The sequence below is a fragment of the Phacochoerus africanus genome, chromosome 9 (genome assembly GCF_016906955.1).
Source record: "Phacochoerus africanus isolate WHEZ1 chromosome 9, ROS_Pafr_v1, whole genome shotgun sequence".
Classification (NCBI taxonomy): domain Eukaryota; kingdom Metazoa; phylum Chordata; class Mammalia; order Artiodactyla; family Suidae; genus Phacochoerus; species Phacochoerus africanus.
In genome coordinates this window covers 66,085,464-66,097,957 of record NC_062552.1, presented here as the reverse complement: position 1 = coordinate 66,097,957, position 12,494 = coordinate 66,085,464, and the positions used below count along the sequence as shown (strand labels likewise).

At 41.6% G+C, this 12,494-nt stretch overlaps 1 protein-coding gene across 2 annotated transcripts in view; it reads left to right on the top strand.

Moving 5' to 3' along the window:
* The first annotated feature begins 5 nt into the window (after positions 1-5).
* SRP54 (signal recognition particle 54) overlaps positions 6-12,494 on the top strand; it is a 48,191-nt gene continuing 35,702 nt past the window's right edge. The window contains exons 1-2 of one of the 2 annotated variants that reach the window (XM_047797672.1): positions 6-259; positions 8,085-8,221. The gene's annotated coding sequence lies outside the window, so the exon portion shown is untranslated. The remainder of the gene's footprint in view (positions 260-8,084; positions 8,222-12,494) is intronic. The other variant, XM_047797671.1, reaches the window with a different exon arrangement.

The following is a 12,494-nucleotide window of genomic DNA, read 5'->3' as shown; positions in this document are numbered from 1 at the left end:
GAAAGGCTGGACTACGCAGAGTGGTGACGTTTCCTCATTGGGCGGAAGGTTCGGTGGCAGTCGTCGGTCTTCCAGCTGGTGGGAGTTGGCGTCGCGGTGCTGGGCGCTGGGACCCTAGTTTATGTAGTTTTGCAAGTCGGGCTGTGGGGTCGCCCCTGTCTTTCTGATCCTCGCTTTCCCGGGTTTACTCCCCCAGCGTGGGGCTTCGCGAAGGATTTCCCGGCCCCTTTGGGCCACGGCGGTAGCGGTGCCTTTTGCGGTAAGTGTCTGCTTTTTCCCGCCCCTGACTACCGGGTAGCAGCTAGGGGCAGCCCCGTCGCTGCTTAGGGGTCTAGACACTCCGGAGGGAATCGGCTTCCTAGGCCACCAATTGTCGTCCCCGAGACCGAGATGTTCTGGCCCATTTTCATCTCGTATCCCCGTCAGAAGTTTTGTTGAAAGATGCGCTGTGACCCTTTTAAATTGTCTTCTGGCTTACCTGAGCCAAGTTAGACGTGAACAGTTGCAGGCCTGACTCTTGGTTTTGTTTTCCTGATCAAGAATTTAGATTCAGGCTACTTACCTGAAAATCTTGAGGCGTTCCAGATTTTATCTTTCCATGTTAACTTGTGCCTAATTAACCCAGCGTCCCACATATAGTAGACATTCAGTAAATGAGTAAGGGATATCAGTTCAGTGCCATTGATGACTTAGGATAAATTGATGGTTCTCTCTGTAGCGTTCGGCTCTAATAACCACTTCTTGAAGCTCTTTCCCCTGTTGGCGTTCTTGATGCTTTGCTCACCTAGTTCTTTCATATGCTTCATTCAACAAAATATTTACTCATTCTTATCTGTAGGGTTGCTGAAATGAATGACACCAACCCTGGCATTGAGGAGATAGCAGAACAATGAGAGAGAAGCACATTATACATTATACATTACACATTATACATTATAGCAAGATGAGTAATAAACTGCAGTAAGGTATAAAGAGTCATGAGAGCTATGGGAACACAGAGGAGAGTGTGCTCCTTAGGAGATTTGGGACCTTGAGCAAGTTGATATTCCAATTTAGCCTCAGTTTCCTTATCTATCTATTAGCTTAGTATGAGGATGAAAGATAAGGTAACTGTTTGGTACAGTGCCTAGAATATAGCAGTGGTGGTGCCAAAGGGAGAGGAAATATTTCCATTGGGTCTCTTTCCCTTAGTTTTTTGAACTGGTCAATCAGTATGTTCCAGCTGAATATAAAGTACTGTGCAAAAGCATCATCAGGCCCTCCTTCAAGCAGAGTAGTCCTGTAACTCCACCTATCTGGAAATTCTGGACATGCCACTGGAACATAGTAAGTTAACCATAAGTAGTAGCTTTTCTTGTTTTTTAATTGATTTTCTTGTGCATGCCTTTGAAGAGGGAAAGGGAACTAGTAAAAGCTTTTATCCTTTTGGTTATTCTCAGTCTTAGTTAATGTTCTTCTTTTGGTTGGCCCTGTACCATTACTGTAACCCAAACGCTCTCCTTGAGTGTTCCTATGTGCTTTCACGATATTATCCTTGTATGCCAACCATTTCCACATCCTTTTCTCAGTCTTTGTCTCATGAATTATATAGTTCTTTAGTTTCTGAAAATTCAATCCATCTAAAATCAAATTCATTCACTTCCTTTTCCCCCCTTTTTCTATTACATGTATCCTACACATGAAAATGTATATAAAAGCAGGGATTCCTGGTGTATTTTGACTTTTGACTCCATGTTTCTAATTGAATTTTGTGATATTTGTTTGCTAAATTTTTATTTTATTGTAATTTTTTTGTGCCGTGTCTGTGTCATGTGGAAGCGCCTGGGCCAGGGACTGAACCTGCACTACAACAGTGACCCAAGCTGCTGCAGTGACAAGAGAATTCCTCAGTTTTTAAAAGGATAATACAATGAACACTGAATATCCCAATTAGTAGTAGAAGATTGCAAATAACCTTTAAAGCCCCCCCCCCCCCCCCCCCCCGAACCCTTTCTTTGTTAACTCTTTCAAACTGGCTTCACTTTTTGCTTTCCATTCATTGGTTAATGGCATCACTAGCCATCTGATTATTCATACTAGAGGCCTTGGAATCATTTCTGCCTCTGTTTCTCTTAAATTCTCCATAACCATTTGGTCGTTAGGTCCTGTAGATTCTTCTTTATGGTTAGCCCTTGGCTTGAGCCCCTTCCCTCCATTTTGTGTTCTTTAGTTCAAGTCCGCATCTCCTGAACAGACTTTTGGAGTATGCTTAGTGCATGCAGTCTCCTTGCTTTCAAGTTTTTCTTCCTTCAGTGCTCTTGCTACATTGTCTCTAATTTTTGTTTGTTTGTTTGTTTTGTCTTTGCTATTTCTTGGGCCGCTCCCACGGCATATGGAGGTTCCCAGGCTAGGGGTTGAATCGGGGCCGCAGCCACCGGCCTACGCCAGAGCCACAGCAATGTGGGATCCGAGCCGCGTCTGCAACCTACACCACAGCTCACGGCAACGCCGGATCGTTAACCCACTGAGCAAGGGCAGGGACCGAACCCGCAACCTCATGGTTCCTAGTCGGATTCGTTAACCACTGTGCCACGACGGGAACTCCTCTAATTTTTAAATTATAGAACAGATTTTTCAATCTCTTATTCCTTTGAGGAGTATTCCTTCTTGTAGTGATTATTATTATTATTATTTTTGTCTTTTTGCCTTTTCTTGAGCCACTCCCATGGCATATGGAGGTTCCCAGGCTAGGGGTCTAATTGGAGCTGTAGCCACCGGCCTACGCCAGAGCCACAGCAACGCTGGATCCAAGCCGCGTCTGTGACCCACACGACAGCTTACCGCAACGCCAGATCCTCAACCCACTGAGCAAGGCCAGGAATCGAACCCGCAACCTCATGGTTCCTAGTCGAATTCGTTAACCACTGTGCCACGACGGGCGCTCCCTGTGGTGATTATTAACCCTGGCTGCACATGAGTATAGCCAGTGAAGTATTTCAAAATAGAGATGTCTTGTTTTGCCCTCCTAATCAAGAATTTAGATGCAGCCACTTCCCGATAACCTTCTGATGTTACCATCCTGGGAGATTCTGATTGAGTATTTAATTTTTAGCTGGCAGATGTTAGCTGATTGTCATTGAAATTACCCATTGCTTGCGCATATGCCGCTATCCCTCCTCATCCATATTTTCAGTCTATGTTCTTTTCAACTTCAAGGCAAACTATTTCCAAGGAATTCTTTTGACTTTGTTTAATTTTGCTCTTGGTAACAGTTTACATAAAGAGTCTTTTCATGATTAATCTGACAGCCAAAAAGTATCTTAAAGAATTGATTCCCAGGGTTTTTGAGTTACTACTCATTGTTGCTAAATGAATTTTCAGTATTCCTCTTCTGCTGCTAAACCAGGAGGAGCTGGAGTATACAAGTTTTATCTTTAATATTAAAATGAGGTTTAAAATGTGAAAATGGAATTATTTTAACGAAGAGAATATTTCCTGATACTACTTTGGTGCAAAATTAAGGCAAAGAAGTCAGTGGTGATGTGATGCATAATTTATTTTCTGAAGTTAACAGAGGAGCCTTGTTTGTGTTAACGTGGTATAATTTATTAATTTGGAGTTAGAACTTTTCTTATCCTAGTACAGTTCCTGGAACACATAGTAGATGTTTAATGAAAGACTAATTAAATGAATACAAGTGGCAACTCCATCTCAACTTCTAGTATAATATCACTCTAATTCTCACAAAGGGCACTTTGAAAAATAAGTAATTTTCTCCTCGACTTAAAATAATACTCTTGGGAGTTCCTGTCGTGGCGAAGCGGAAATGAATCTGACTAGGAAGCATGAGGTTGTGGGTTTGATCCCTGGCCTCCCTCATTGGGTTAAGGATCTGGCGTTGCCATGAGCTGTGGTGTAGGTTGCAGACACAGTTTGGATCTGGTGTTGCTGTGGCTTTGGCATAGGCCAGCAGTTGTAGCTCTGATTCAACCCCTAGCCTGGGAACCTTAGGGTGGGTGTGGCCCTAAAAAGCAAAATAATAATAATAATAATAATATTAATAATAATAATAATACTCTTGGACTTCCCATTGTGGCTCAGTGGGTTAAGAACCCAACATAGTGTCCAAGAGGATGTGGATTTGATCCCAGGTCTCACTCAGTGGGTTAAGGATCTGGTGTTGTCGCAAGCTGCTTCTTAGGTTACAAATCAGGTTCTCTCCTGCATTGCCATGGCTGGTAGTGTAGGCTGTAAGCTGGAGCTTAGGTTCAACCTCTAACCTGGGAAATTCCACATGCTGCAGTTGTGGCCCTAAGAAGAAAACAAAACAAAACAAAACACTTTTAGTCAAAAAGATATAAATTAGGGAGTTCCTGCTGTGGCACAATGGATTAAGAATCTGATTGTAGTGGCTTGGGTTGCTATGGAGGTGCAGGTTCCATCCCCAGCCTGGCACAGTGGGTTAAAGGATTTGCTGTTGCTGCAGCAGTGGCGTAGGTCACAGCTGTGGCTTGTATTCAATCCCTGACCCAGGAACTTCCATGGGTCCCATGGGAAGTTTTATGGGTATAGTCATTAAAAAAAGAAAAAAAAAAGGAATATAAGAAGGTAAAAACTATTAGTCACCAACCAGAGATGACAAATGTTAATATTTTCTAACAATTTTACTGAAATAAAATATATGTACAGCTCACCAAAGGGTACATTTGGTGTGGTATTTCGTGTATTTGCAGAGTTGTACAACCATCACCACAACCAATTTGAGAACATTTTCATTACTCCATGAAGAAACCCCATACCCATTAACACTTAACTCCTCATATTCTCCCAATTCCCAAGCCCTAAGCAGCTATCAATCCACTTTCTTTTTTTATAGAGTTTTCTCTTGACATTTCATATAAGTGGAATCATATGGTCTTTGTCACTGGTTTCTTTCATTTAGCATTATGGTTTCGAGATTCATCCATTTTGTAGCATGCATCAGTACCTCATCTCTTTATTATCAAATAATATTACATTTGGTGGGTATACCACATTTTATTTATCCACTCATTAGTGGAGGGATATTTGGCTTTGTTTCACTTTTTGGCTAGTATGAATAATGCTGGTAATGACCATTCAAGAACAGTTCTTTATGTGGATGTGTGTCTTCGTTTTTCTTAGATGTACCTAGGAGTGGTATTACTGGGTCATATAGTAACTCTGTGGTGAAAATTTTGAAGACTTGCCAAACTATTTTCCAAAGGGATGTATGCACCATTTTACATTCCCACCTGCTGTGTACAAGGGTCCTGATTTCTCCATATTCTCACCAACACTTGTTATTATCTCTCTTTCTCTCTCTCTCTCTTTTTTTTGGGGGGGGGGTTTGTCTTTTTAGGGCCGCACCCACAGCATATGGAGGTTCCCAGGCTAGGGGTCTAATTGGAGCTACCACTGCTGGCCTACGCCAGAGCCACAGCAAATGCCAGATTCAAGCCCTGTCTACTACCTACACCACAGCTCACAGCAACTCTGGATCCTTAACCTGCTGAGCGAGGCCAGGGATCGAACCTGCAATCTCATGGTTCCTAGTCGGATTCATTTCCGCTGCGCCACAACAGGAACTCCTATTACCTCTCTTTTTGATTACAGCCATCTCAGTGTGGGTGAAGTACTATTCTGATTGTGCCTATGATTTACATTTCTGTTTTTGTTTTTGTTTAATTTTTATGGCTGTGCCCATGATATGCAGAAGTTCTCGGGACAGGGATCGAACCTGCATCACAGCAGCGATCCAAGCCACTGCAGTGACCATGCCAGATCCTTAACCCACTGCATTACAAGAGAACTCCTAATTTACATATCTAATTGTGCCTTTGATATACATTTCCCTCGTGACTAATGCCATTATTTGTTTATACAAAATACAATATATGCAGTTTTGTAATCTGGCTTTTGCCTTTAAGGATATTTTTAACATTAGCTAGCATAGTTAACAAAGGTTTCCCCTCATTTCTACTTTCCTCTTCAGTCCCTGAAAAGCCGTAATTCTTGTGAAAACGTGCTTAAAGTTTTGTTTGTTTGTTTTTTCCTTTTTTGGGGGGGGCCACACTTGTGGCAAATGAAGTTTCTGGGCTAGGAGTCGAATTGGAGCTGCAGCTGCTGCCTATACCCACGCCACAGCCATACCAGATCCAAGCCACATCTGCTACCTACACCATAGCTCACTGCAACCCTGGATCCTTAACCCATGGAGTGAGGCCAGGGATGGAACCCTCATCTTCATGGATACTAGTCAGGTTCATAATCTGCTGAGCCACAACAGGAACTCCAAAACATGCCTAAATTTTATGTATAAAAAATAAAGTCTGTAGGAACATGTACCAAGTCATTATGGTGGTTATCAGGCGACCAAAGGTGGTAGGGTTAGGGAATTATATTTTTACTTTTTATATTTCTGAAATGTTTGAATTTTTATAATGAACATGGATCCTTTTGAAATAATAAAACATAAAAGCGAATTATTTCTTTGGAGGACTAAATAGATTCAGAATGAAAAAATATTGCTAAATTTAAAAGTCATTAACATTCTATTATTCAGATAGAATCATTTTACCTAATGAAATACTGATAGGCCACATTGTTAAGTAATTTGCTTTTATTTTCTGTGGTTCTATTCTATGAATACATATACTATGCAGAATTCAAAAAGAAAAAATATATTTAGTCTTATAGTCAGAAAAGCAAGTATTGGTTTGGGCTATTTTTTTTTGTCTTTTTTTGCTATTTCTTGGACCGCTCCCGCGGCATATGGAGGTTCCCAGGCTAGGGGTTGAATCGGAGCTGTAGCCACCGGCCTACGCCAGAGCCACAGCAACGTGGGATCCGAGCCGCGTCTGCAACCTACACCACAGCTCACGGCAACGCCGGATCGTTAACCCACTGAGCAAGGGCAGGGACCGAACCCGCAACCTCATGGTTCCTAGTCGGATTCGTTAACCACTGTGCCACGACGGGAACTCCTTGGTTTGGGATGTTGACTCTAGAAAAGTTTATAATGTAGGAGACATTTTTCTAAAGATATGTACTAATAATAGTGTATTTATTTAGTTAGTTTTCTTTTTTTTTCTTTTTTTTTTTTTTTTAGGGCTGCATGTGTGGCATATGGAGGTTCCCAGGTTAGGGGTTGAATTGAAGCTGCAGCTGCCAGCCACACCACAGCAACTCGGGATCTGAGCTGCATCTGTGACCTACACATCAGCTCACGGCAATGCCAGGTCCTTAACCCGCTGAGTGGGGCCAGGGAACAAACCCGTAGCTCATGGATACTAGTCAGATTCATAACCCACTGAGCCACAATGGGAACTCCTGTTTATTTTGTTCCTTAGTCTAATATTGAGCCAATAAGTTAGTCATTGACTAGGGCTTAGAAGAACTTTTTTCTTTTTATGGCCACACCTGTGGCATGTGGAAGTTTTCAGGCCAGGGGTTGAGCTGGAGCTGCAGCTGCCAACCTGTGCCACAGCCACAGCAGCACTGGGTCCAAGCCCCATCTGTGACCTGTACTGCAGCTTGTGGCAATGCTGGGAGAGGCCAGGGATTGAACCCACATTTTCACGGAGACAACATTGGGCCTTTAACTTGCTGAGCCACAGTGAGAATTCCCAAACTTTTTTTAAGAAGAACTTTTTACTAGGTATTTTCATTATAGTAAGTTTTGGAATCTCTAATCATTAGGATCTCTTTATAAGATCTCAGATTGGGCAAGATTCTGACAGTAATACTTATAATTGTTTATGTAGAGGAAAATGCCTATTTGGCATCCAGCTTCTATTGAATAACAACCAGGTACATGTAACTGGCACTAAATGTTAAACCACTATCCAGGGGAGTGATTCCTGGATAGTGGAATAGGCACTTTGGCAGTGTTCAGAAAATTTCCAGTGTACTCACACCTCAGTTTACTATATAGGGAGAGCCAGTTGATCATTCAAGATAAGAAGGAAAATAATAGTTACTATAGTATGCATTTGCAGGCAGCTTAATACATATTATTTCATTTAATCCTCACAATGTCCTTTCAGGGTAACTACCTTGATAATGGTGTTATCTCCATTTTGCAGGTGAGGAAAGTGAGGCTCAGAGAGATTAAGTAACTTGCCCAAAGTAACACAGCGAGTATGTAACAGAGCTGGGATTTGAATCCAGGTCTGTCAGTCTCTAAATCCCATGCTCTTTCCAGTACTTCACACTGCAACAGGTAAGTATGATAGTTGGCCCCATGCTTGCCTTACTTAGGGCACTCAAACTTGAGCTTGTTTCCATCACCTCACTATCCCACTCTTAGTCTCCTGTTAGAAGAATGTGTGATGGGCCAAGATCAGTCCTTGAACATCCTGATTGCAGTGGTGCTTATCAGTTCTTTCTGAACATTACAGTTACCACTCTTGCCTAAAGAGGAATGTGCATCTTTGCTTTCAAAATAGGATTTCCTCTCTTGTAGTGAGGCAGCAAAATTTGTCCCTGGAGTTTGCCAGCAGGAGTTATTTAACCCTATTGTCTAAAGCATCATTCATGCTCTAGGACCTAAGACTGTGTAGCCAAGGGACTTTGGGAAGTCATTTTACTTTTTTTTTTGTGGGGAATGGCTGTTCCATTCCCTCACCTGTTTATATGGTAAAATCGTCGTGAGGGTGGAATGAGGGAATAGACGTTAAACTGTATGAAGTACTATGCGGTAATCCTTTGCCTTTCCAACAGCCTCCATCTAAGTAGAGAATCATCTTTTATGAAACTTTAGTTCAGATATATGTACTTTATAAACCTTTTTAGGTAACCAAGAGAATTTTTTTTTTTTTGTCTTTTGTTGTTGTTGTTGTTGCTATTTCTTGGGCTGCTCCCGCGGCATATGGAGGTTCCCAGGCTAGGGGTTGAATTGGAGCTGTAGCCACCGGCCTACGCCAGAGCCACAGCAACTCGGGATCCGAGCCGCGTCTGCAACCTACACCACAGCTCACGGCAACGCCAGATCGTTAACCTACTGAGCAAGGCCAGGGATCGAACCCGCAACCTCATGGTTCCTAGTCCGATTCATTAACCACTGCGCCACGACGGGAACTCCACCAAGAGAATTTTGAGTGTGCTTAAATTGTAATTTACTCCAATTTGAGATATAAGGTTTGCTATTAACATTAAAAAAGATATTTTGCATTTTTGTGTGCATATTAGAACAAAGTAAATTTTTAAGAATCTGCTGGAAATTTTTTTTAGGGAAATTATGAAAAGTTATAGTAAATAAGGCAAATAAATATTAATGGCACAATATCAATTATCTAGGTCATTGATTGTCTTTTGATTTGTCATGTTATCTCCATTGGTTTATTTTAGAGATATTTGTTAGGCCTTTCATGTCTTTGGTTCCTTGGTCTTACCTTTTCCTTAAGGTCTTAAATATGTTATTCATCCATAAAGTTCATTTTTACTAAAGGCTTGCTCTATAAGACTGAGGATAAATAAAGCAGTGAGTTTATAGGAGAGAGCAAAAAAGGTGAAAATACCTCCCCTCATGTGGCTTATGTTGCAGCTGGGGGTGATAGGCCACAAATAATATACAGTTGACCCTTGAACCCACAGTTCAGGGTTTGAACTGTGTGGGTCAACTTGTATGTGGATTTTTTCAATAAACATAATCCTGTATTTTCATTTTACATATCTTTAAATTAAGTAATGTGGGGGAAATTTTGTGTTCAATTGGAGATCCCCGTATGTGGAATCATAACCAGGGTTTGAGTCTGTTCTGTCCAAACTAGTTCAGCTTCCTGTCTTTGCGGGGGAGTCATTTGTCAATTCCTTTGTTTTTTGTCTTATGTGTTTTTCAAGGCGGTGCCCGTGGCATATGGAGTTTCCCAGACTAGGGACCTAATCGGAGCTACAGCCGCCAGTCTACGCCAGAGCCGCAGCAATGCGGGACCCGAGCCGCATCTTCTACCTGCACCACAGCTCATGGCAACGCCGGATCCTTAGTGCACTGAGCAAGGCCAGGGGTCAAACTCACAACCTAGTTGGATTCGGATTCATTTCCACTGCACCAGCCATGACGGGAACTCCCAACTCCTTTGTTTTTGAGGCAGAGATAGCAGTGGGTGTATTTGCCACTAGGGTCTGGGAGGGAATCAGCGCCTGTAACTAACCTCTGCTTTGCTCAGGGGTCAGGTAAGTAAGTCATGTTAGTTTTTACCAAAATGAGAAAGAAAAGAGAAGGAAGTTTACATTTTTAAGCAAGTGTTGCCTGAAGGCCTCATTGAGAAATTACTTCTGGGCAACAACAGTCTGAAGGAGATGAGGGAGGGAACTCTGTTGTTAACCAGGAAATGTGCAGCATCTACAGCAAGGAACAAAATCGTGTGTGTGTGTGTGTGTGTGTGTGTGTGTGTGCGCGTGTGCGTGCGCGCACGCCCTACAGTCCATTCTGAGAACTGTACCTCTGTGTGAAGTAGAAAGGCATTGAGGTTTTGAACAGAAATCTAACACCAGAGTTTTCAGAAACACATCCTTGGAAATTGCGGGGGAAGCACTGTATAAATAAAAGGTATTATTAGATATTGTTATTCCTGTCCTGGGGTGTAGGTTTTTGTAATCAGGCAAATATATTTTTAAATATGCTACCAATAAGTACTTACATAAGGGAAAACTATACTGGAAAACTTCACAGAATTTTTTTTTTTTAATTTAAAAGAGCCAATCAACATGGGAAGATAGGAGCTAATTAGTGTAGCTTTTTTAAATGGAGGATGAAAAAAAATAAGATGGAGGATGGTCTGTTTATGACATGATCTCTGAAAAAGCTAATTGTGGTGTCATAATTCAGATTACTTGTGGTAATGCAGTGGTAAATGAGATAAACTGAAACATCTGAATCTTATTTCTCACCTGAAGAATGTTTACGTAAGCAGTGATAGTTTAGTGTAATGAGTATGGGATAAGAAGTTAAAAGTTCTGGATCTTTTCTATGAAATGGTGCTCTCTCAGCTTAAGTAACCATGTAATTAAAAAATAGAAATAAAAATTAAGGTAAGTACATTTTTTTTAGTTCCATCAGGTGTTGGTATTTTTTTTTTGAGTACTTATTTTTTATTTTTTGCTTATTAGGGTTACACCTGTGCGTATGGAGGTTCCCAGGCTAGGGGTCAAATTGGAGCTGTAGCTGCCGGCCCACGCCACAGCCACAGCAACGCAGGATCCCAGTTGTGTCTTCGACCTACATCACAGCTCATGGCAACACCGGATTCTTAATCCACTGAGCAAGGCCAGGGATTGAACCTCTATCCTCATGGATGCTAGTCAGATTCGTTAACCACTGAGCCACGATGGGAACTCCAGATGTTGGTATTTTTAAAGTTCTAATTACCAAATTTTACCTGAATGAAAGTTTAGTGTTTAATGTAGAGCTCACCTTGGAGTATCTCTTTGCCAGTCGAGTGTTCTTGAGCGCCTTTTCCCTTCTTGCTTCCTTTGATTCCCCTCATCTCTCCACTTTCTCTATTTTGAATGAATCAGCTCCTTTGTCCTCCTGCTTCTTTTATTTTTAATTTTCTGTGTACTCTATAGATAGGATCTAGTCTAGATAATACTGGTTGACTAAATTAGACCAGATTAGCTTGGAAGAGTTACCAAAACAGCTGTTTTGAACAGTGAACTTTTCTGCCAACATTGCTTATGTTGGACAATTGGTATGTCTGTTTTTTTAATTAAAAAAATTGTATTGGAGGGAGTTCCCGTCTTGGCGCAGTGGTTAACGAATCCGACTAGGAACCATGAGGTTGCGGGTTCGGTCCCTGCCCTTGCTCAGTGGGTTAAGGATGCGGCGTTGCCGTGAGCTGTGGTGTAGGTTGCAGACGCGGCTCGGATCCCTCGTTGCTGTGGCTCTGGCGTAGGCCAGTGGCTACAGCTCCGATTCAACCCCTAGCCTGGGAACCTCCATATGCCGCGGGAGCGGCCCAAGAAATAACAACAACAACAACAACAACAACAAAAGACAAAAAAAAATTGTATTGGAGTATAGTTGACTTACAATGTTGAATTCATCTCAGGTGTACAGCATAGTGAATCAGTTATACATATAAACAGTTGGTATTTCTTAATTTGGTTTTTCAGAGCCCTTTACAACCTGTATCTCATTCTAACTATATAGCTCTCTGTCCTGACCAGAATGTTTTATTTACTGGCTTCCAAATAATACTCAGTAATCTATAAGTACAATGCATACACAAAGTATGAATGTGTCCTGGGCTTTTCCGTGTCTCCATTTCTGCTTATACCATTTTACCTTCTTCAAGCTTCCTTTTGTTCTCTTCTCTACTATCCAACTTCTGATGTTTCAAAATCAAATTCATGTTTGACCTTCTCAGTAAAGCCTATTCTGTCTACTTGAGCCTATTTTCTCTCCTTTTAATTTTGGCGTAACTAATCATTGGCAGTTGACCATAACTTTTATTGCTAGCTTTGAACTGCTTTACTGGTATTCGTCTAGATTC